General features: G+C 42.9%; 1 long non-coding RNA gene and 1 pseudogene across 2 annotated transcripts; one reads left to right on the forward strand and one right to left on the reverse strand.

Annotated features, from left to right (window-relative positions):
- The first annotated feature begins 2942 nt into the window (after nt 1-2942).
- On the forward strand, nt 2943-20916 carry LOC128315507 (uncharacterized). 2 transcript variants are annotated; one of them, XR_008298312.1, is made up of 3 exons: nt 2943-3061; nt 20408-20551; nt 20657-20916. It is a non-coding gene; the product is annotated as an uncharacterized LOC128315507 (long non-coding RNA). The 2 variants fall into 2 exon arrangements; XR_008298311.1 differs by lacking the exon at nt 2943-3061 and adding an exon at nt 8029-8334.
- On the reverse strand, nt 14417-14891 carry LOC128315506 (glutaredoxin-2, mitochondrial-like; annotated as a pseudogene).
- Nucleotides 20917-21170: the final 254 nt, after the last annotated feature.

Here is a 21170-nt window from a genome sequence, read left to right on the forward strand (position 1 = left end):
AGAGATGACCCTTGGAGAAGATATGAGAGTGGAGCACATGTTATTTGGGGATAAATGTGATCGATAGAGAAAACCACATTAGATAACATAACCATATAATATAAGAAAAAATATTGGAAATCAAAATAAATTGATCAGTGTATAGAACAGTCCATAAAGGAAGATGGCTGGCAACTTGTTCCAGGACTTACAACTTAGAACCTACTAGCGTTGTAAGACTCTCTCTGGTTATCACCCATTCATTCATTCATTCATTCATATACTACGTACTGAGGATTTGCTCTTCCCTGCGCACTGATGGGTAAACCATGTGAGTTGGATACAGTCCCTTGATTTGTTCTGCCGGCTGGAAAGTAGATTCCTGCAAGCGCTCAGAAGACATCATTGCTATAAAATAGCATTTTAAAACCAAAATACAATGACCACCACCCCATCAAGGGCAGTTTTTTTAATTTTGATTTTTTTAATGTTTATTTATTTTTGAGACAGAGACAGAGCATGAGTGGGGGAGCGGCAGAGAGAGACAGGGAGACACAGAATCCAAAGGAGGCTGCAGGCTCTGAGCTGTCAGCACAGAGCCCGACGCGGGGCTGGAACCCATGGACGGTGAGATCACCACTTGAGCTGAAGTCGGAGGACTAAACCGACTGACTGAGCCACCCAGGCGCCCCAAGGGCATTTTTAATTGCGCAATTCCACATATGTATTTCAAATTCACTAAGCAACTTCCCTGCATTCCACTTTGCTGTAGTTTCCATAATCACAACAGCCTCTGGCTTTTTTTCGGTTTTAAACTGTGCTGCTTCTTTTCTCTGCATCATTTATCAACGAATCGGGGCTTTCTTGGGCACTTGCTCTATTTAGCTAGCAGCTGGGGGAATATACAAAAAGGAATGAAACATGCCCTCGCTCTTAGAATCAGCGTGGATTATAAAACAGACACATGTGAATAGCTGATACCTACAGGAAATTATTGTCAGGAAAACATCACCATTCACAATTCCTTCCTCTTAAAATTGGGCCAAAGAGCCAGATTATCGATAATATAAAGTGCAATGCTTCAAATTTATGAAAATAATGTAGAGATGAACAAGCCACAATTTACATCTCTGTAGGTAAGTGTCCATTTGATGGCAGGAAAACCCATTTTTATTCGACTTGGTTAGAGATGACGGTAGAAATCTGCTGTACTCTGGCGCCATCTGGAGGCAGGCTCGCACTGAGGCGACGTCCCAAATCGTCTTGCAACTGCAATTAGGAGCACTTTTGTTTATCAAATCTATTTTTTCTTTCTTTCTTTCTTTCTTTCTTTCTTTCTTTCTTTCTTTCTTTCTTTCTTTCTTTCTTTCTTTCTTTCTTTCTTTCTTTCTTTCTTTCCTTCCTTCCTTCCTTCCTTCTTTCTTTCTTTCCTTCCTTCCTTTCTTTTCTTTCTTTCTTTCTTTCTTTCTTTCTTTCTTTCTTTTCTTCCCTCTCTCTCTTTCTCCCTTCCTTCCTTTCTTCCTTTCTTTTTTTCTTCCTTTCTTTTCTTTCTTTCTTTCTTTCTTTCTTTCTTTCTTTCTTCTTCCTTTCTTTTCTTTTCTTTCTTTCTTCCTTCTTTCCTTCCTTTCTTTCTTCCTTTCTTTTTTCCTTCCTTTCTTTTCTTTTTTCTTTCTTTCTTTCCTTCTTTCTTTCTTTATTCCTTTCTCTCTTTCTTCCTTCCTTTTTTTTCTTCCTTTCTTTTCTTTTTTTCTTTCTTTCCTTCTTTTTTCTTCCTTTCTATTTTAGCAAAAGGGAATTGTGAACTGTATTTGTAAACTAGAATTTGTTCTAAAATACTATTTTTCAAGGAGGGCACACTTGAGAGGAAGAGAACATTAAGGGATGACATAGATTCTTCTATGACATGGGTACTTGGGTGGATAGGCTTGAATACAGTTTCACATACAGTATCATTTATATATTTGCCTAACTTCCAAAACTCTGCAATTTTTATGATACACTCTAAAATATGTTATATCTCAATAATAAAATAAAACATTACAAAATTATTTGTTAAAAAACGGATGAATACGTGCATGAACGAACTGCCATGTTTTGGTGTTCCATGAGGTAAATGTATCTCATTAAATTGCAATTTTCTTACTACCTCCTCGGGAGACCTGCGGTTCACAAGAGCTTGGCATCCTTTTCTTTGAGCGCTGTTATTGAGCTTGGTTAATGTTCACAGATGGACAAAGAAGAATCAGGAATGTGGTATAACTTTCCTCTAAGAAGAAGTATACAGTCCTTTGTAAATGACTAGTTACATCTGGTTGAAAGCTGTTCTTGCCTTCAGACGAAACTGCCTTTAAAGACGTGATAGGTAATGCTCATACTCATTGTCAACAAAATGATTTTACTTTGTGGAATAAACACCGGCCTCTAATTCATCAGCTAATGTGAAATTTCAGGATCCCACGCCACGAGAGATGCACCGTGTTTTAAATCAAGACACTTCCTGAGCTTCCCTTCTGGACAGGAAGTGGAGAAACCCACCAATACGCATGACACGATGTTACCAACTATGTTGTGCGTTCTAAACAGGAAACTGGGTTTTCTGATATGATGGGGAAAACAGTATTCTTATTAAATATTCTGATTGATAGAATTTTATCATTTCAAATTCACACGATAGACCCAATTACCTCAGAATCAGGACGCAGCAAATATAGTTGGTAGTGTATTATGTGTAGTGGGATCTTTTTTTTTTCTTTTTAAAAAATGATCTTGGATTTTACTTTATTTGTTTATTGAAGGGTAATCGACATACGATATCCTACTCGTTTCAGAGGTACATCACAGTGATGTGTTATTTTTCTATCCAAAAGTTCCCCATAGTGTATGATTCCAATTATAGGACATTCTAGAACACGCAACACTACGGAGACAGTAAAATGATCAGTGGTTTCCAGGGGCTGCGGGGGGAGGGATGAAGAGGCATAGAACAGGGGCTTTTTAGGGCAGCGAAAATACTCTGCCTGATACTCTAATGATGGATGGATGTCATTATACATTTGTCAAAGCCACCAAGAGGGACCCTAAGGTAAACTATGGACTTGGAGTCATTATGACATATCAATGTAGGTTCAGTAATTGTGACAAATGTACCATTCTGGTGGGGGATGATGACAGCAGGGGAGGCTATGAACATGTAAGGGAGAGGGGTACAGGGGAACGTTTTGCAATTTCAGTTCAGTTTTGCTGTGAACCTAGGTGCTTTGAAACCATAAAGTCTTATTAAAAATTTGACTTAGGGGCACCTGCATGGCGGATCTCATTCTAAAGTCTGTGCTTTTCTTAATAAAACTTAAAACTTTGGACCTGACATTTTGGTCTGGAGCACAGAGAACAGCACTGGGGAAATCTCCTCCTCCTCATTGACTGCATCATGACTCGCTCACAGCACTGAGCCCATCCTATTAACATGATGATCTGTTGATGTGTCTATTCTAACACCTCATTTCTAATTCATCCCTGATTACTCTGTGCCTAGCGTGATGCCTGATGCTCTAAAGGTGATTAATAAATGCTCACGAACCAGACGGAACCGCTCAACTAGATATCTATTTCTTTTTGTGACTTGTGACACGGTTTCTCCAGTTCTTTCCATCTCTGCACCTCCCCCCCTGCCAAAACCTATCCTCGAAGTCATGTCCATGCTGCAGTTACGACTGTTGTATTTCTGAAACAGAAATGGAGGGATTTTATCTGACAAGTATGGGGACAATGGGAGAACATATTTGACATCTGTCCCACTCGGACGAATCCTTGACCTTAACTCAAATGTAAGATGGATTTTCCAGGGAAGACTGGCTGAGCTGAAAGAATTTAGCGCTCGGGATTTCCGGCCTTAGCATCTGGTACTTATGTAAATCTGGATCTCTCGAGACTTGTGACTTCCCCATTGTAGGAATTTCAGGATCCTTTAACACTCTGTTACCAACTCAGTTTTTTTGTTTTTTTAAGTTTATTTTTATTCATTTTGAGAAAGAGAGGAAGTGGGGGAGGGGTAGAAAGAGAAGGAGACAGAATCCCAAGCAGGCTCTGCGTTGTCAGCACAGAGCCTGATGCAGGGCTCGAACTCCCAGTGAGATCATGCCCTGAGCCAAAGTCAACAGTCGGACTCTTAACCAACGGAGCCCCCAGGTGCCCCACCAACTCAATTTTGAAAGAGACTTCAGGTTCTATACACAAAGGCATTCTCAAGGAATGTTAACTTTCCTCTGGCTTTTTCACTGATCTCTTTTCTTGTCCTGTTTTGGAGACTCAGTGCTTGGATATCATTTTGTGAAACAGGACTTAAATTGTGTAACTTGTTAGTGTTTGGATATTCATTCATGTATTCATTCATGTTGTAAAGACTTCCTGAGTACCTATCATGGACCTGCACTGTTGTAGGTACTGGGGACTGAGCAATGAACAAAGCAGGCAAAGTCTCTTTCATTCTGAAGCTGCCATTCTACCCAGGAAGAGTGACAATAAGCAAATAATCGAGTGAATAGATAGTGTGTCAGATGAAGACAAGAGCCGTGGAGAAAAGTAAAGCAGGGTGAAATGAATCAGAAGTTCCTGGGTTGAACATCAACATTAAGGAGTGAGGGCACCACCACGTGTGTGCTGAGGGAGGAGATCCAGGAGGAGTAAACAGCTGGGCTGAAGACAGACAGGAAACATGCCTGGTGTGTTTGAGAACCATATGGGCTATAGCAGAATGAGCAAGATGGAGATGAGGTCGGGGTAAGTGGGGGCCAGGTCATCCAGGGACTTGTAGCTGCCCTAAGCCTTTGGCTGTTACTCAAACTAAGATTTGGAGCCGTTGTAAGGCTTTGAGCACAGATGTGATGTGTTCAGACTTAGGTTTTTTTTGTTTGTTTAAAACAATTTTTTTTAATGTTTATTTATTTTTGAAAGAGAGAGAGACACAGAGTGCAAGCAGGGGAGGGCCGGAGAGAGAGGGAGACACAGAATCCAAAGCAGGCTCCAGGCTCTGAGCTGTCAGCACAGAGCCTGATGCGGGGCTCGAACTCATGAACTGCGAGATCATGACCTGAGCCGAAGTCGGATGCTTAACCGACTGAGCCACCCAGGCGCTTCTGGACTTAAGTTTTTAAAGAATAACTGGCTGTTATGTTGAGAATAAATGGAGGTGGAGGAGGGCGAGAATCAGGACCTTCTAGGAACAGTAAAAAGCTGTCTTTGATTCGTTACACAAAACACTGTATTCTAAACTCAAACCTCAGTGGCATCTTCCTTCTCAAGATGAGAAAATGCTGGTGTTTGGTAAACAGCGCCATCTGAGGGTGGACACTTGCCCTCCTTTCCTCTCTTCCCAGGTGCCCCCTACTGACTATAATCAGAACTGAAGGGCTCATGCAGACTGATTTCACAGCCCAGGTTCTGGGAACCCAATTACCTGCTTACCGCATGAGAAATAGAAAAAGGGAACCAGGAGTAAAAGGCACCTCATAGATTGGGGCTCCTTATTTGAGGGCATAAAGAAACGATCACATTGACAAGGCTTCCCCAGAGAAAAAGTGTTTTTTTTTTTAATGTTTAATATTTATTTGTGGAGGGAAGGGCAGAGAAAGAGAGGGAGAGAGAATCCCCTCCTCACTCAATGTGGAGTCTGACATGGGGCTCGATCTCACGACAGTGAGATCATGACCTGAGCCGAAATCAAGAGCCAGATGCTTAAGGGACTGAGCCACCCAAGTGCCTCTGGAGAATAGGTTTTTGAATCAGTAAATATTCTCAAATGCTTTACGTGGAGAAGTGAAAAGATGGGTCATTCCTGGTCTTGACCGAGAAGATGAGAGAGGGCTCTGAAGAAAGACCTGAGAGAGAGAATTTGTGGTGCAGCAATGCAAGCTTAATCAGGATTGATGGGTTTTACTCCTCTGCTTTGTGTGTGAAGGGGTGTGTGTGTGTGTGTGTGTGTGTATCTGAGAAATGAACTAGAAGTCCTTCTACCTAGAATTTTCTGCAGTCTGGAGGAAGCAGGCTGGTAGCTTCTATTTGCTAAGTGGGAAGGTCCATTAGTCACAGTCTGAAACACAAAATGGCTTTTCCCAGCAACACGGTGCCTTTATAGAGCTTTGCAGAGAGTAGCCTTCACAAATGCTTAGTAAGAGAAATCGAAGACTGCTATAAATGTGTAAGCTTTTAAACAACTATCTCTGACCTATGTTACTAGTACAATGCCTTATAGAATAAAAACGTTCAATAGATCATAGTCAACAAAATGTCTTGAAGTTATATTCTAATGGACTCAATGTGTCATATACTTATGTGACTATTCAGGAAAATAAACTGACTGATGAACTTCTAATCACTTTTTTCTGTAGGGAAACCAATATATGGCTTACAGGATTGGATTACTCCAGATAGGTGAATGTATTCAAATGCAGAGTCCCAAGGAACTTAAATGTTTGCAATATGACAAGAGTATAACTTTCACAGTAAGACCCCCCAAAAAACAAACAAACAACAACAACAACAACAAAACAAAATCAGAGATATTCAGGGTTTTACTCTGGGACTTATATTATTTAATTGTACATTCTTAGACACTTCTGATTGAAATAACATGATATTTCTGGCTGTTTACCATAAGCCAGGCACTGTTCTAAGTTCGTTACATGTATTAGCTCATTCAGTCCTCACAACAACCCTATGAGTTGGTTATTCCCACTTTACGGAAGCTAAGTGGGTTATTCCCACTTTGAGGAAACAAAGGCACAGGAAGATGGTGTGACTTGCCCAGAGATATGTGTATATTGAGCATTCCAGAGACTTCCTCCAGTGCCAGGGATTTGCTGAGATGACTCACAGGACTCAGCATATAGTCATACTCATGGCTATGACTTATTACAGTGAAAAGATACAAAGCAAAATGAACAAAGGGAAAAGGTACATGGGGTAAAGTTATGGGGAAACCAGGCACAAGCTTCCAAGAGTCTGCTCCCAACACAGTCACCCAGGATGTACTTAGTTTCTCTGGCAACGAGTTGTGACAACATGAACAAAGAACAGCTTCCAGGAAGCTCATTAGAGACTCCCTGCCCAGGGTTTTTGTTGGGGGCTCATAGGCAGCTTCTGCCCAGCTTCCCGTAGGCTGCTCCTTCCCAGCTAGTATCAAATGAGGGAACACTCTTGATATCCCAGCTTCTAGATGTCAACCAAAGCCCAACCTTGTGAGGAGGCCTTTCTGATAATAGCAGTCAGACTTGATATGTCAACACTTTCCTGCACGTAAGTCTACTGAATGGAAGAGCTGGGCTTCCCTCACAGAGAGATTCTGGAGGCCAAGCAGAGAAGAACTGTGATCTATGGATTATCAGAGACATACATCCATAGATCCATTATGCAACAAGTAGATTTAGGAGCCTGGAATTCAGAGGCGAGGTCTGGTTAGAGTTGTCAGTGTGGGAGTCGCTGGCCTACAGTGACTTTGAAAGCTAAGTTCACATAGAAGGTGAAGGCGGACTGACAGAGTGTAAAAGAGGTCAGAGGACTGTGTCCTGGGGCACTCCACCATCCAGCGGTTGGGTGTATGGGGGATGAGCTCCATGGACACTAAGAAGGAGAGGCCAACGAGTTCGGAGGAAAATGAAGAAGTTATGCCCGCAAGCCAAGTGAAGTAAGTGTTTCAAGAAGGTAGAAAAGGAACAGCAGACACGGCTGACAGATCAGACAAGAGGACTGTGAAGTGATCATTGAGCTTAATCACGTGGAAGTTTCTGACCTTGGCAGGGGTGGTTTCAATGGAATGGTCAGGCAGAAGCCCGGCTGCAGTGGGTTCCAGGAAGGATGAGGGGAGGGGAAGTGATCACAAAGTATTAAAAATGCTTTTAAGGCGTTTTGTTGTAAACGAAGGAAGGGAAATGGGATAATGGCTAGAGGAGAAAGGGAATTTCAAAAGGTGTGTGTGTGTGCACGACAGGAGTGATAACGACAACGTGTGTCAATGCTGATGGGACTGATCCAGTAGAGGTAGGAGGTGAGCGATGAGTAAGATAAAGGGATAATGGTGTTCTCCAGTAGGTGAAAAGACATGGGACACAGTGTACAAGCTGGCCTTAGATCGGACCACAGACTGTTCACCCAGAGTTCCAGAAGGAGGCAAAGTATTTGGGAAGAGAAACAGGTGGGTGGATGCAGAAGTGGCAGTGTGTGGGATTTCTCTTCTGGTTACTTCAACTTGCACCATGAAATGGGAAACGAAGCACTCAGCTGAGAATCAGGAAGGGAGAGAATGTGACGGAAGGTTGAAGAGAGAAGAGGAGGGGTACGACAGCCATCTAAAAGGTCCCAAGGGTGAGCTGGCTAAGGAAATACGATAGAATGGCTTCGGCTACTAGGGGCCTAAGAGAACCTTAGACCTTTGCTGCCGTGAATTTAAAATAAGATCAGCAGCCATCACTGAGTGGTTTTTCCAGCCATGTGCAGCTGCAGGGTTGCAGGCACAGAGGGACAGAGGGTTGGATTTAACCAGGATTGGGTTTTACCAGGGAAGCATAAGGAAGAGAGAAAGTGGCATGGGCATTGAGTAGATGCAGGGAGGTTTATCTCTAGAGGGGAGGCCGTGTTGTGGGACCAAGTTCTAATGCTTTCTTGGAGGTTGGGGTAGCAGAAAGGTTGATACTGGAGTGCCTCAAACGTTATTTTCTTTAAAGCTATTTTCTTTCACTCTTGTACTGGTCATCCAGGCTGGGAGACCGGCAATCTTCAGTTTTGAAGAGTGCTAGTGACAGGTTGCTGCAACTTTATCAGATGTCACCGTCCCTGTGGCCTTGAACAGAAACGATCATGCGCTCAAATGACCCTGACCCTTTACAGTCAGTACACCAGTCACGTAGCAGATCTGGCATCCACCAAACCTCCCTTTATAGGAAACAGGTTGTGAGAGTTTACTAGTTGTTCCCACATAGGTGTGAACCCTAGTTCTACCATCACTGACCCTGCACCTGCCAGAGAACCTTGTACAGCTTCTCTACTTCTTACTCAGACCAGGCTTTTTGTTTTTCAGACACACATGCACCTCTGGGTTCTTTCATTCTTCCTTTACTGTAGGCTCCAGTGACTCAGCCTGCTTTCCCGATCCCTACTGTCCCCTGAGGGTCAGGCCACCTTACCTCCTCTCCAGCTTCCTCCCTTCCTAGTCATCTCTGAAGCTAAGTCCTCAGGTGGTTTTGATTTTAAAAGATTTATTGTGTCTCACAAATATATAAGACAAATAAATATATCACAGATAACTGAAATTGGCGTACTACGGAGCTTCTAGAATCCAACAAAGTCCGTATAAATATGGTTTGCCTTATGGTCTGGCTCCTGCCTGTGATGGTGAGCTAGAAAACTACCCAGTCTGGGGCGCCCGGGTGGCGCAGTTGGTTAAGCGTGGACTCTTGATTTCGGCTTGGGTCATGATCTCACAATTCGTGAGAGTGAGCCCTGTGTCTGGCTCTGCTTTGAGAATGCGGAGCCTGCTTGGGATTCTCTCTCCCTCTCTCTCTGCCCCTCCCCTGCTTGCATGCTCGCTCTCTCTCAAAAATAGATTTAAAAAAAAGATTAAAATAAAAGAAGAAGAGAACCACCCAGTCTTCTCTCCTGTATGTCTCCTTTACTCTCACATGACTACTACACTCATAACACTTGACACTTTTGGTCACCAAATGTGTGTTGAGTTTTCCCACACTGAGCAATTCTCTGTAACACCAGCTGTGTGCCCTCCGATATAACTCAATTCTGACACTACCTAGAGATAGCATCAGATCCCACAGGTTAATGGTTCAGTCCCAGGAGACTGCCCCCACCCCACCTCCCGCCACAAGTAGTAGGTCCCTGGGCTACCCACAACTTCCGACAGACTTGGCTACACATCGGAGGTTCCCATGACCTCCCCACCTTGGGTTCATTATTTGCTTGAACAGCTAACAGAACTCAGAAAAACACTTATACCTACCAGTTTATTAGGAGATAAGATGAGGGATACAGAAGAACAGCCAGATGAAGAGATACATAGGGCGAGGTCTGGGAGGGTTCTGAGCACAGGGGCTTCTGTTCCTGTGGAGATGGGGATGTGTCACCCGCCTGGTGTGAATGTGTTCACTAGCCTGGAAGCTCTCTGGACCCCCTACTACTGGGATCTTATGGGAGCGTTCTCAGGTAGGCATGATGGATCATTAACTCCATTTCCAGCCCCTCTCCCCATTGTGGAAGGCAGGAGATGGGACTACAAATTTCAAGCTTCTAATCAGGGCCTGGTCTTTCTGGTGACCAGCCTCCATCCAGCAGCCATCCAGGAGGCCTCCCAGAACCACTCCCTAGAACAAAAGATGCCTTCTTAGAACAAACATTTACAAGGGTTTCAGGTGTCCGGACCAGGGAGGAAGACCAGATACATAGATTTCTTATTATAAATCACAGTATCACAGATGGGGAATGGACACCACCGCTTGAGCTCTTTCCTAAGGATGAATTCACAGTCGACAATAGGAATGTCTTCTGTATCCCCCCAGGGTTACCTAAGAACCTGGAGTTCCAGCTCTGAGGGTCTCCCTGGAGACAAAGACGGCCACTGTTGAGGGCCTCAGTCATCACAGCTCATTTGCCCACAGGGCTTCCGACCAAGTCACTTCACTTCTCTGGGCCGAAATTTCCTCATCTTTGTGTTGGGGAGAGTGACAAATGTTTTATCAAGGGGCTGTAAAAACTGAAAACATACATGGGTGCTTTCTTTCCTTTCTCCAGACCACATTAGAACCACTCTGAAGTGAACTTCTCCAACGATACAGTCTTAGAATTGAACTACTGAAACCTTCTGACCAAAGAGAACCACAGAACTCAGTGTAAACTCTCAAAGCACAGGGAGATAGGAGATGCTTCACACTAATGGAGGCATCACAGACCAGACATACATTTATTCCTCAACCTCTTTATTACACTCAATACTTATGCCAAAGGAAGCACTCCATCTCTCCATCTCTTCTCCCGGACAGTCCTAGGAATTGCTGGTTGGGATAACTGGATTCTGATTCTAGGTCTGCCATTAGACAAGTGAGGGGAACTTCAAGTTTCTCAGGCTCACTGGGCCTGTTTCCGATCTGGAAACTGTGGCAAGGGATCTAGTCTTCCCAACTCTAGAGTCCTACCTTATTTCACTGTTGCTGAAAACCACGTTCAGAGGGAAGTTAAATAAATATTTCTGAGCATTCAATATGTAGCAACTAAAATGCCCATAGCCCCTACCCTCTTGTAACAGGACAAATAGGGATGAAAAATGGAATTGCCAGTGTAAGGATCATTAAAAAGAGAGAACTATAGGTGCAGTTGGGAAGGGGAAGCAACCTGGTGACAGACTGCACAGCGCCGAAAAGATAAGTAGACAAATACTGGGACAGTCGGTTAAACGTTTGACTTCAGCTCAGGTCATGATCACATGGTCTGTGGGTTCGAGCTCCGTGTCGGGCTTTGTGCTGACAACTCAGAGTCTGGAGCCTGCTTCACATTCCGTGTTTCTCTCTCTCTCTCTTAAAAAAAGGTAGACAAATATAGATGGCATAGGGTGCTAGAGAAGTGGACAGGGAATCAGATACGGGTTGGAGATTTCATACTTTAATCTGAGGACAAGAGAGACCAAGGAAGGACTCTAGGGATAGGGACATGATCAAATCTGTATTTTAAAGAGATATTCTAGGTGCAGTGTTTGTGTGTGTGTGTGTGTGTGTGTGTGTGTGTGTGCGCGCGTGCGTGCGTGTGTGTGGTGATGGGGGTGGGAGGGCTTGGGTTGGGGAAATGGATGAACATGTTGCATTTTGGATCTACTGAGTTGGAGGTCCTGGCATCACCTGATGGATCCATACTGTTTAGAGCTTTCATTAAATATCAACTTTTCGTGTGCCTCCCCTGCTACAATAAGGCAATATCATTTGCATTGTTTCATTGAACAGATACTATTTTGACCTTTAGAATATCTCACTAACTTTTGGGGTTGTTTTCTGTCTTTCCCAAACGGTTTGACTCCTGGTTACTCATCTAGGTTATAATGTGAACATCCTGACGTAACGGGGCAATCCCCCAATGTTAATACAGTAGGTCTTAAATCTCCATGGACGGCTTGAGAGAAAAGAATTCAAATACTCGATACCTGAGAAGTTCCTTCTAAAGACCAAAAACGTGCCATAAACCTATCTAAAGGGTTTTCTTCTATACTCAGTGTTTTCCAGGCTCAGTCTAGGAACAGTAAGTTTGCCTTCTTCCTGGGAGAAATCACAGGCCCTGAGGGCAGTAAGGAATATGGGGCTTGAGGCAGCCTTAGGTTGGGGCCCTCACTGCCAAACCACGAGATGAGATAACATCAAATCTCAGTTAACTAGAGCCCCAACTGCTCAGCTGTGCATTTTTAGGCATTTCATTAATTCTGCACTTTACATTTATTTGACTTGCTGAATATCTCAGTTTACCACAAGATGGCAGCACAATGTTTTTTTGTTTTTTGGTTTTGTTTTAAGTGGATGACTAATTCCTGTTTCTAGAGCTTCGATAGAAGATAAAGAGCTAGAAAGGAACCATAACTAATAATTTTTCTTCTTATTCCTATAATTGAAAAGAAAAGAAGGAATGGATATGGAAGGAAGTAACAGAGGAAGGAAACAAAGGAAGTGGGATGGAGGGAAGGAGAGAAGGGAGGCAATGAAAGGGAAAAGGAAAAGAACAAAGAAAAAAGGCCACATTCAGCTAGATTATATTTAACTAAAGAAAAGGAAATAACCAAGCAACCGATGTAGGAAATTTCCGAGAGAGGAAACCAGTGCTGTAACCACATTTATTCACAGCCTTGAAGTGTGAGTATAAGATAGACATTTGACCTTCTTATAAAAGCATCTGTCTCTTTGGGAAACTATGAGAATGAATTTACATTTTACAAAGGGCTCTAGTCCTTTTAAGTGAGTCTTACATTAGCATACTTATCAGCTTGTACTTAGGACTTTATTTAGTATCCTTCAAAGAGGTTTCACACGTTGGTTTCCATGTTTAATTGAGTGAAGAAATAAAAGATTATTCAAGAAGAGAATAATCAGACACACACAGGCAGCCATGCCTTGGTGCCGCAGAAATGAAAAGCCTGCCACCAGTTGAACACTCCTTAGAGTCCGAGAGCTGAGAAGAATTCTTTTAGAGTTGGCTCTTTGATTCTCCATGGACCACCCACTACTTACTTGGCTTACTGTTAACCCCAGCTACTTGCTCTCCTTTGTCTAATGAATTTGGCATAGCAGAGAGTTCTGGAAAGGGAGAGATTGTAGGAGTGGTGATTGCCTCAAGCATTGAAAATCTTTAGGTTGAGGTTTTTCAACCTTAACAGTAATGATATTGTGGGCCAGATAATTCTCTTTTGGGGAGGGGGAGGGCGAAAGGATGTCCTCTCCATTGCAAGATATTTAGCAGCATCCCTGGCATGTATTCACTAAATTCCTGTACTGTCTCCCCAGTTGTGACAACCAAAACTGTCTCCAGACATTGCCAAGTGACTTCGGGGGAGCAAACTTGTCTTCACTGTTCCATACGAGAACAAGTGCTCTAGATAAACTCTAACTGCAGGAATGAAGGAAATCCTGAAAGTTTTGTTCATTTTGGTGTCCTGTTTATGAGCAAAACTCACATTGGATCATCAGAGAAATGTGTGTTCTTCAAATCCCTGTGAGAAATCTCTAAGTATTAAATCCAGGCATAAATGCCTTTATTAGAGCCAGGTTAATGTTCTCTGTATGGAACAAATCAACATACATTTATTGTGAATGTTCTGTTGAGCAAAAACTTATACCAGGCACCATAGAGTGTACAAAACAGTAAGACTTTTTGTTTGTTCATTTTTGAGATTTCCACAGCAATTTATTGTTCATGAGTTTTACAACTTTTTCATGAAGATAACTTACATTTTTAAAGCATCCTCAAATATTCAAAAGGCATTATTGGGCATTACCATTTTTGAGTTTTTTTTAAGTTTATTGATTTATTTTGAGAGAGAGAGAGAGAGAGGCAGAGGAGGAGAGAGAAAGAGAATCCCAAACAGGATCTATACTGTCAATGCAGAGTCCTATGTGGGTCTTGAACTCAAGAACCATGAGATCATGACCTGAGCTGAAATCAAGAGTTAGACGCTTATATAATGCCTTAACAGGCTCCCCAGGGATTATCCTTTTAAATCACTAACATTTTACTAGCAATGTTATAAGTACCTACATCACTAAAATTCTTCCCTCTTACTTAAAAAAATTTTTTTTAATGTTTATTTTATTTTTGAGAGAGAGGGAGAGAGAGAGACAGAGCGTGAGTGGGGGAAGGTCAGAGAGAGAGAGACATAGAATGTGAAGCAGGCTCCTGGCTCTGAGCTGTCAGTACAGAGCCTGACACAGGGCTCGAACCCATGAACCATGAGATCATGACCTGAACTGAAGTCTACGCTTAACCAACTGAGCCACCCAGGCGCCCTTTACTTTTTTTTTTTTAAATAATAATGATGAACTAGTGGAAGCAATTTCCCTTCTTTTTGATGACTATGAGTGTCAGTTGCACCTCCAATAAAAGGTCCATTGACAAATATTCTTGGTACAGTTCTTTCACAAGTCATTTTGTAGAGAGCATCTTGAAACTGACTTCCATATTCAAGCATGTTCAATTCCACCGCGTTATAGTTAACATTCATGTCATGGAAAACTTTTTTTTTTTTTTTTTTTTTTTTGCCATTGTACAGTAAGAACAAGATGTTTTTGAGAAAATCACTACTCAATTATCAGAAATTGTTAGTTCGAGAGAATCTGATTTATGGGAGTGGTTGCTAACTTCGCCAAAGATGATGATGTGCTGTTCCCCATCCTGTTGGCTTCAAGGGCTTGGCCCAGCCCTGCACCTGTTTCTTTAGGGATTAGGGATGTTCATAAAGACTCACAGGGCCATGGAAACAGTGCGTGGGGACTGTGGCCGACATTCTGGTGAAATGGAGAAGAAAAATTACTGAAACAGAATAAAAGTGCCTGCGACATTTACATCAAGAGTAGAAAAATTTTTTAATAGAAATGAAAACAGTTAAGGCTGGTGGCATTCTTATTATGTACCAGACACATTTCTATCCATTGAGAATGTCCACTTTTTATTCATCTAATTTAAATTTTGCAGGATCCCTATGAAGAAGTATTATTTGCATTCCATAGGTGAAAAAACAGGCTGAGGGTTCATGTCACTAGCTCAGTGTCACATTAATAGTAGGTGGCAAAGGCCAGATTAAACCTGATCTTTCCAACACCAAGAACTGCGCATGCTCTGGTGCCAGCCACTAACCCTTGAAGATCTAGTTAGGGGAATAACACAGGTACATAGGAAAGGTGTCTAATGTCCCGAGGCTGTAGATGATTTATTTCAAAAGCCATAAAAATTACAAGACACACTGCTGTAGCGCAGAGTGATTGAGAAATTGTTGGGGGTATGGTGGGTCTTGACCTGAGTGTCTTTAAGAAATGAAGAACTAGAGAGATGGGATAGAAAGATGGGCAAGGGTGGGTTCAGTTCCATCCAGGGTAATCTTGTGAGGAACAGCATGGCTGCGCGAAGGTGTTAAGAGTACAGGGTAGAGGCGGCCAACAGGAGCAGATGACCCATGCTGAGAACGAGTCACATCAGTTGGGAAGGGAGGCAGAGGGTCTGGAATATAATCCAGATGTCCTACACTGTCAGGCCACAATAGTGTGTTTTGTCCAGCTCAGAGTTGTGCAAATCAAGAAATTAAAAAAAAAAAAACAACACAAGAATTTGGATTCCTAACATGCCTGAATATGGCGACATTGGGCCTACGTTCTTGTATCTCAACTTTTGACTGAAGTCAAGGGGGGTTGGTGTCTCTTTTCATGGGCGAGGGGGCTTTCCAGTTCAGCAAGATCCATACCGCGACCTGTTCTATTGCTCTCCTCTTGCTTTGCTTAATTGTCTCTTTAGCCCTTATGAGCGGTGGCATTTGCAGCGAAATTTAGAAAGAGGTGTTCTCAAAAAATTAATTTGATAAAACCCGTTATAAATCTACTATTTCTTCTAGTAGTCCACTAGATAGAGGAGACAAAAGCTAAGCCTCCCCTCGACATTTTCCTATACATCCAAAGATTGTTATTAGACTTTCCTTGCATTCCTGTCTTCTCCACTGAAATTACCCTTGGTTGTTTAGCCTTTTCCTGTGGCTGTGCGCTATAAACTTGTCATCGTGGTTGTTGCTCAACGCTGCCATTGATGCTGATTTTCACACCTTTGTGAGCACCGACCTGTATACCCCAGCACTTACACCATTTCCTTAACTCGTACAACTCCACACAACTGTTTTTGAGTGATTATTATTTTTCAGGCACTGTTTTATGAATGCGGTCTATCACTGAATGACAGACAAAACCCAACAGGATGTATATTCTGTGGGAGATGCAGACAATAAGCAATGAACATAATAAATAAGTAAATGACAGATATTGGAAAATGCTATCTGCTAAGGGGAAAAAAAAACCAAGAGAGTTGAATAAGGGGGTTGGTCATGGGAACTGCAACTTTAAATAGAGTGGTCAGGGTGGGCCTCGTTGAGAAGGTGACATTTAAACAAAGACTTGGAGACGGTTGTTGTGGGAAATGACCTTGACCCGGTGGGAACCTGCAAGTACCAGGGCAGCTATTCTGTGGCGGAGCAGAAAGGTTCACAGGCCAAATTCAGATGCTTCAGTCATCTAAATTATCAGATCAAAGTGAAACACATGGAAAGCAGCAGAAGGAAAGAAATGGTATAGGTTAACATACTTACGGAAATGTATAAAGGTAGGAGGCTTACAATATGGGAGTCCCGGGTTATGCAATATTAATACTCCTCCCTCCCAGAAGCCTTCTCTCTCAGAGTGAGGTTATAAGGACCGGACTTGAACTTAACCCAGAGCCTCAGCAGATAGAAAGTGCCTGGCACCAATATCAGAGAGACTCCGGACTAAGTATTCTTGGCCAAGAGCTATGGCTCATGTACTAGCCTGTTGAGCAGCGATGAGCTTTTTCTGGTTCTCTTGGGCAGAAAACATGTGGAGCCAGAGTGGGGACCATAACGCATATCGCCAAGGGGTGGCTAATTTGAGATTACGTAGCTATCAACCTGCAGGTGACATGATCAGTACCTGGCTACTTGGTCCTTCCATCCCTTTCTTTGTAGAAATAACACTTTTGATCAGCCCATGCTTCAAAAATCATATATCTCACTTTCAGTTTATCTTTAACATGTCTCATAGGATCCTTACTATATTTAGCGTATCTTAGGAGCTTTAGCCTTCTCATTGGTTTTCGTAACTTTCTGAGCAGAATTGAATAGTCTCAGAAACATGTAGGAAACGGATACACAGAAGTGCAGGAGTGAGTCACAGGGCTATCACAGGGGAGAGCACAGCAGGCAGAGAAAATGCTAAAGGTGTGTCTGCTGAGATCGCAGGACAGAGAGGACAGTGTGGCTGGAATGGAGCGAGTGCAGATTCGCCGAAGAGGAGGTCAGATTTTGCTGGGCCTTGCAACCATCCCGAGGACAAGCACAAATACATCCTTCATTGAGTTACACTGCCAACGTTCTTTTTCCATCCTCTAGGAATTACCCTTTACTCACAAGTCAGAGGAAAATCACAGTACTGCAGTATCATGGAAGCCAGAGAGAGTTTCAGAAAGAGGTCAGCTGTGTCAGAGACACTGAAATGACTTGGATAAACAATAGACTATGGGGGATGATGAGAACAAGGTGGAAGAAAAGGCCATTTGAATTAGCAATAAAGATGTCATCGGTGACCTTCAAGGAACAAGTTTCGAGGAAGCAGTAGCAGCAGAAGGGCTGAGTGCTAATGTGACAGAGGAAACGCGTGGGGAGGAAAGGGATGTATTGCTTCCTCGGGCCTGGTGACCTTTGTGCCTCATGGTTGCTGATATGAGAAAGCCCCCCTCTTTGGGAGAACTGTGGCCCAGGCAGTCAAACACTTCCCAGCAGAGCCCCACAGACCCAGTTCCCACGTATCAGGCTGCTGATTAAAGTATTTCCAGCAAAGTTGATGAGATTCTTTGAAAGGTCTTTGAGGTGGCTCATTCAAGTGAATCCATTTACTCACTGTTTTTTTTTTTGTTTTTTTTTTCATGAATGGGGGGAGGAAAGATGCGATTAATAATTCTATCTACTGATTGGTCATTTCTAGCACTTAAAACACAATCATTCTGGTTTCAAAGTTTATCTGCCCACCCGTCCATCCATCCATCCATCTGTCCATTCATCCATCCATTCTCTTCTGGATAGCTATCTCTAAGAGAGACAGGCTTTCCTTCCCTATAGGGCTACTCGGTCCACCTGTACTCTGGAATCCAATTTCCTCCCCACCTGCCCTCTCCCTTATTTCTGATTTCTTATCTCTCCCTTTCCCGAATAAACCCACGTTATTTCTTTCTATCTCCAAAAATAACACCTCTCCCTACCCGTATTCATCCTTAGTTATCACTCTCGGTGTCTTATTTGCTGAGAACCAAGTTTCCTAAATGCAACAGCTGCATAAGCTTATATCTGCCCTTGTCACTCCACTGAAACTGCTGTCCCTGAGGCCCAGTCGTGCTCATGTCATCACAGGACACCCTCATTTATTCCTTATATCTTATATTGTAAGTGTCTATTTTCCTTTCTGTCTTACTCAATAAACAAAGTTCCCTGAGAGCAAGATGGTTTCATATTTACCTCTGTCCCCAGCATCTAGAACCATCTCTGGCACATATTAGGCATCCGTTGTTTGATGAATGAATGAATCAGTGAATGAATGAGTCCTGTTTGCCACCTCTTTCACATTTGACTGTCGTTTTTCTATTAGTTACTCAGATAATATTCTCTGGGGTTTTCACTCTAACCTTCTGTCGATTCTTTTGTGGCTTCTTATCTTTACATGATGCAATTTCATAGGGTTGTCTTAGCTCTTCTTTTCTCAACACCATCTACTCTACCTGGGCAAGCTTGTCAATAGCTAGAAGTTTTAATTACAACCAATTCAGTACCCCAAGCCCTGATCTCATACCTGTTCTTCAGACCCATATATCCAGCTGCCTACTAACATTCTCCATTTAACTACCTTGTGGAAGGACCTCAAATATATAAATTAAATCACTAAGCCCATAATTCCTGTCTCAGTGAATGGTATAGCTATCCATTTAGTCACCAAAGCTAGAGATACGGGCATTTTCTTAGATATCTATTTTCCCTGATTGTTTCACTTAATCGGGAATTATTTTTTTTTTAGATTAGACTCCCAGGATGTATCTGAAACATGTCCTCTGCCTCTCCGTGTTTATTGTCATAGTCTGAGTATCATGGGTGACATATGAAGTTTGTTGGGGCAGAGATGAGTTCTGCCACTTTCCGCGGAAACCCCTCCCCCCCCCTCCCCCCCCCCCCCCCCACACACACACTTGTGCCTGAGCATACACGCAGAGAACTGTGATTAGGGTCAGGACATTACACATGCCAGGTTCCAGGCCTTCTAGCCATCTGTGGGACAAAGCCAATAGCCTTCTCCCTGCCAGCAGAGAGAGGAAAGTAGGGAGGCAACATTGAAACATACGATAAGTCTAATGATAATGGCTGCTCTGCTCCCATCTGAAAAGCTTCTCCCTCAAAGAGTATAAAATAAAATAGAAAAAAAAAAAGGAGCAAAAAGGAACCAAAAGATATTTTGACTGGGGCAATTCCAACCACATATTTCAAAATCACTTGTTAACTTCCCTCTATTTCACTGTACTGAGTATCCCTCAGTAAAGGCTTGTCATTTCAGAATTGGATGATGTTGCCTCTTTACTGCATCATTTTAGAATGAGTTCATCGAAGATTTCACATCCCGGGCCCTAACTGTATGGAGCATGAGACTGGGACAGCAGAGAGGTTGTGGGGGGACAGAGCTGGGTGCAGGGACAGAGTCCCTGATTTCCTGACTTAGAGGAGGTCACCAGGCCCTTTCACGCAGCATCATCTGTGACAGTTTAACTTGCTCATGGTGACGTTACTTCATCACTTCTCTCACTTCTTTTCTGGGGAGAGGGCTGGATAGGTGTTTCCACTAAAAAATAGGGAGGGGGAGGTTCAGATAACTTTAGAGAGTTTGGCTTTGTAGACTGAGGGCAAAAAGGTAATAATTCAAAGATTTGAAGCAGAGGATCATAGTATCAGGTTAAGGTGTTAGAAATAATATAAACAGCCCATTTTTCCTAGTGCTTATTATGTTAACAGTCCCCGTGCCAAATGCGTTATGGTAGGTTTTCTTTATTTAATTTTTAGAACAGCTCTATGAAGAAAGTACCCTGAACGTTCCTTGTTTTGCAGATACAGAAACAAAGACCAGAGGACCATATATCTAACGTCTTGCAGATAATAGGAATGGGGCTGGGGTTCACGGGGCTCAAGCCCATTTCAACCACCACCCTGAGCCCGGACTCGTGACAAAGAGAATGAGGTGGCTTTGCTAAGGTAGGTAGTTTTTTCCTCAGGTGAATCTCTACCTTCCTTCCCCGTCTCATTTTCCACCATTTGCCTGTGTTTACGCTGTATGACTGTCCTACCTAAATGTTCCAGGCTCTCCTTTGCCTCTGAGGTGTGGCACATGCTGGCCCCCCTCAAGAAAGTTCTCCCATGCTCCACCATGGCAGCCACCATTCGCCCTTCCAAGCTGTTCGGTCACTGTCTCCTCCGGTCCACCTTTACCAACTGTACTCCTTCCCGTTCGTCGCCCAATCCTGGTGGTTCATGTAGATATTCATCCTCTTCCAGCATGATCTTCAAATATCTTTGCTTTGATCACCTAAAATCATTTTAAAGTTTATTTATTTATTTATTTATTTATTTATTTATTTATTTATTATTTTTGAGAGAGAGGGAGAGAGAGAGAAAGAGAGCACACCAGTGGAGGGAGGGGCCGAGGGAGAGAGAACCCCAAGCAGGCATCACGTCCAACGCGGAGCCTGATGGGGGAGCCGAATCCCATGGCTGTGAGATCATGACTTGAGCCCGAAACGGAAGTTAGGCGCCCCGCCTAAGATCATTTAAAAACCATGTGCCGCTTTGCGTGTTTTCCATGTGCTATTCTGCA

This window comes from Acinonyx jubatus, chromosome B2, assembly GCF_027475565.1.
Source record: "Acinonyx jubatus isolate Ajub_Pintada_27869175 chromosome B2, VMU_Ajub_asm_v1.0, whole genome shotgun sequence".
Taxonomy (NCBI): domain Eukaryota; kingdom Metazoa; phylum Chordata; class Mammalia; order Carnivora; family Felidae; genus Acinonyx; species Acinonyx jubatus.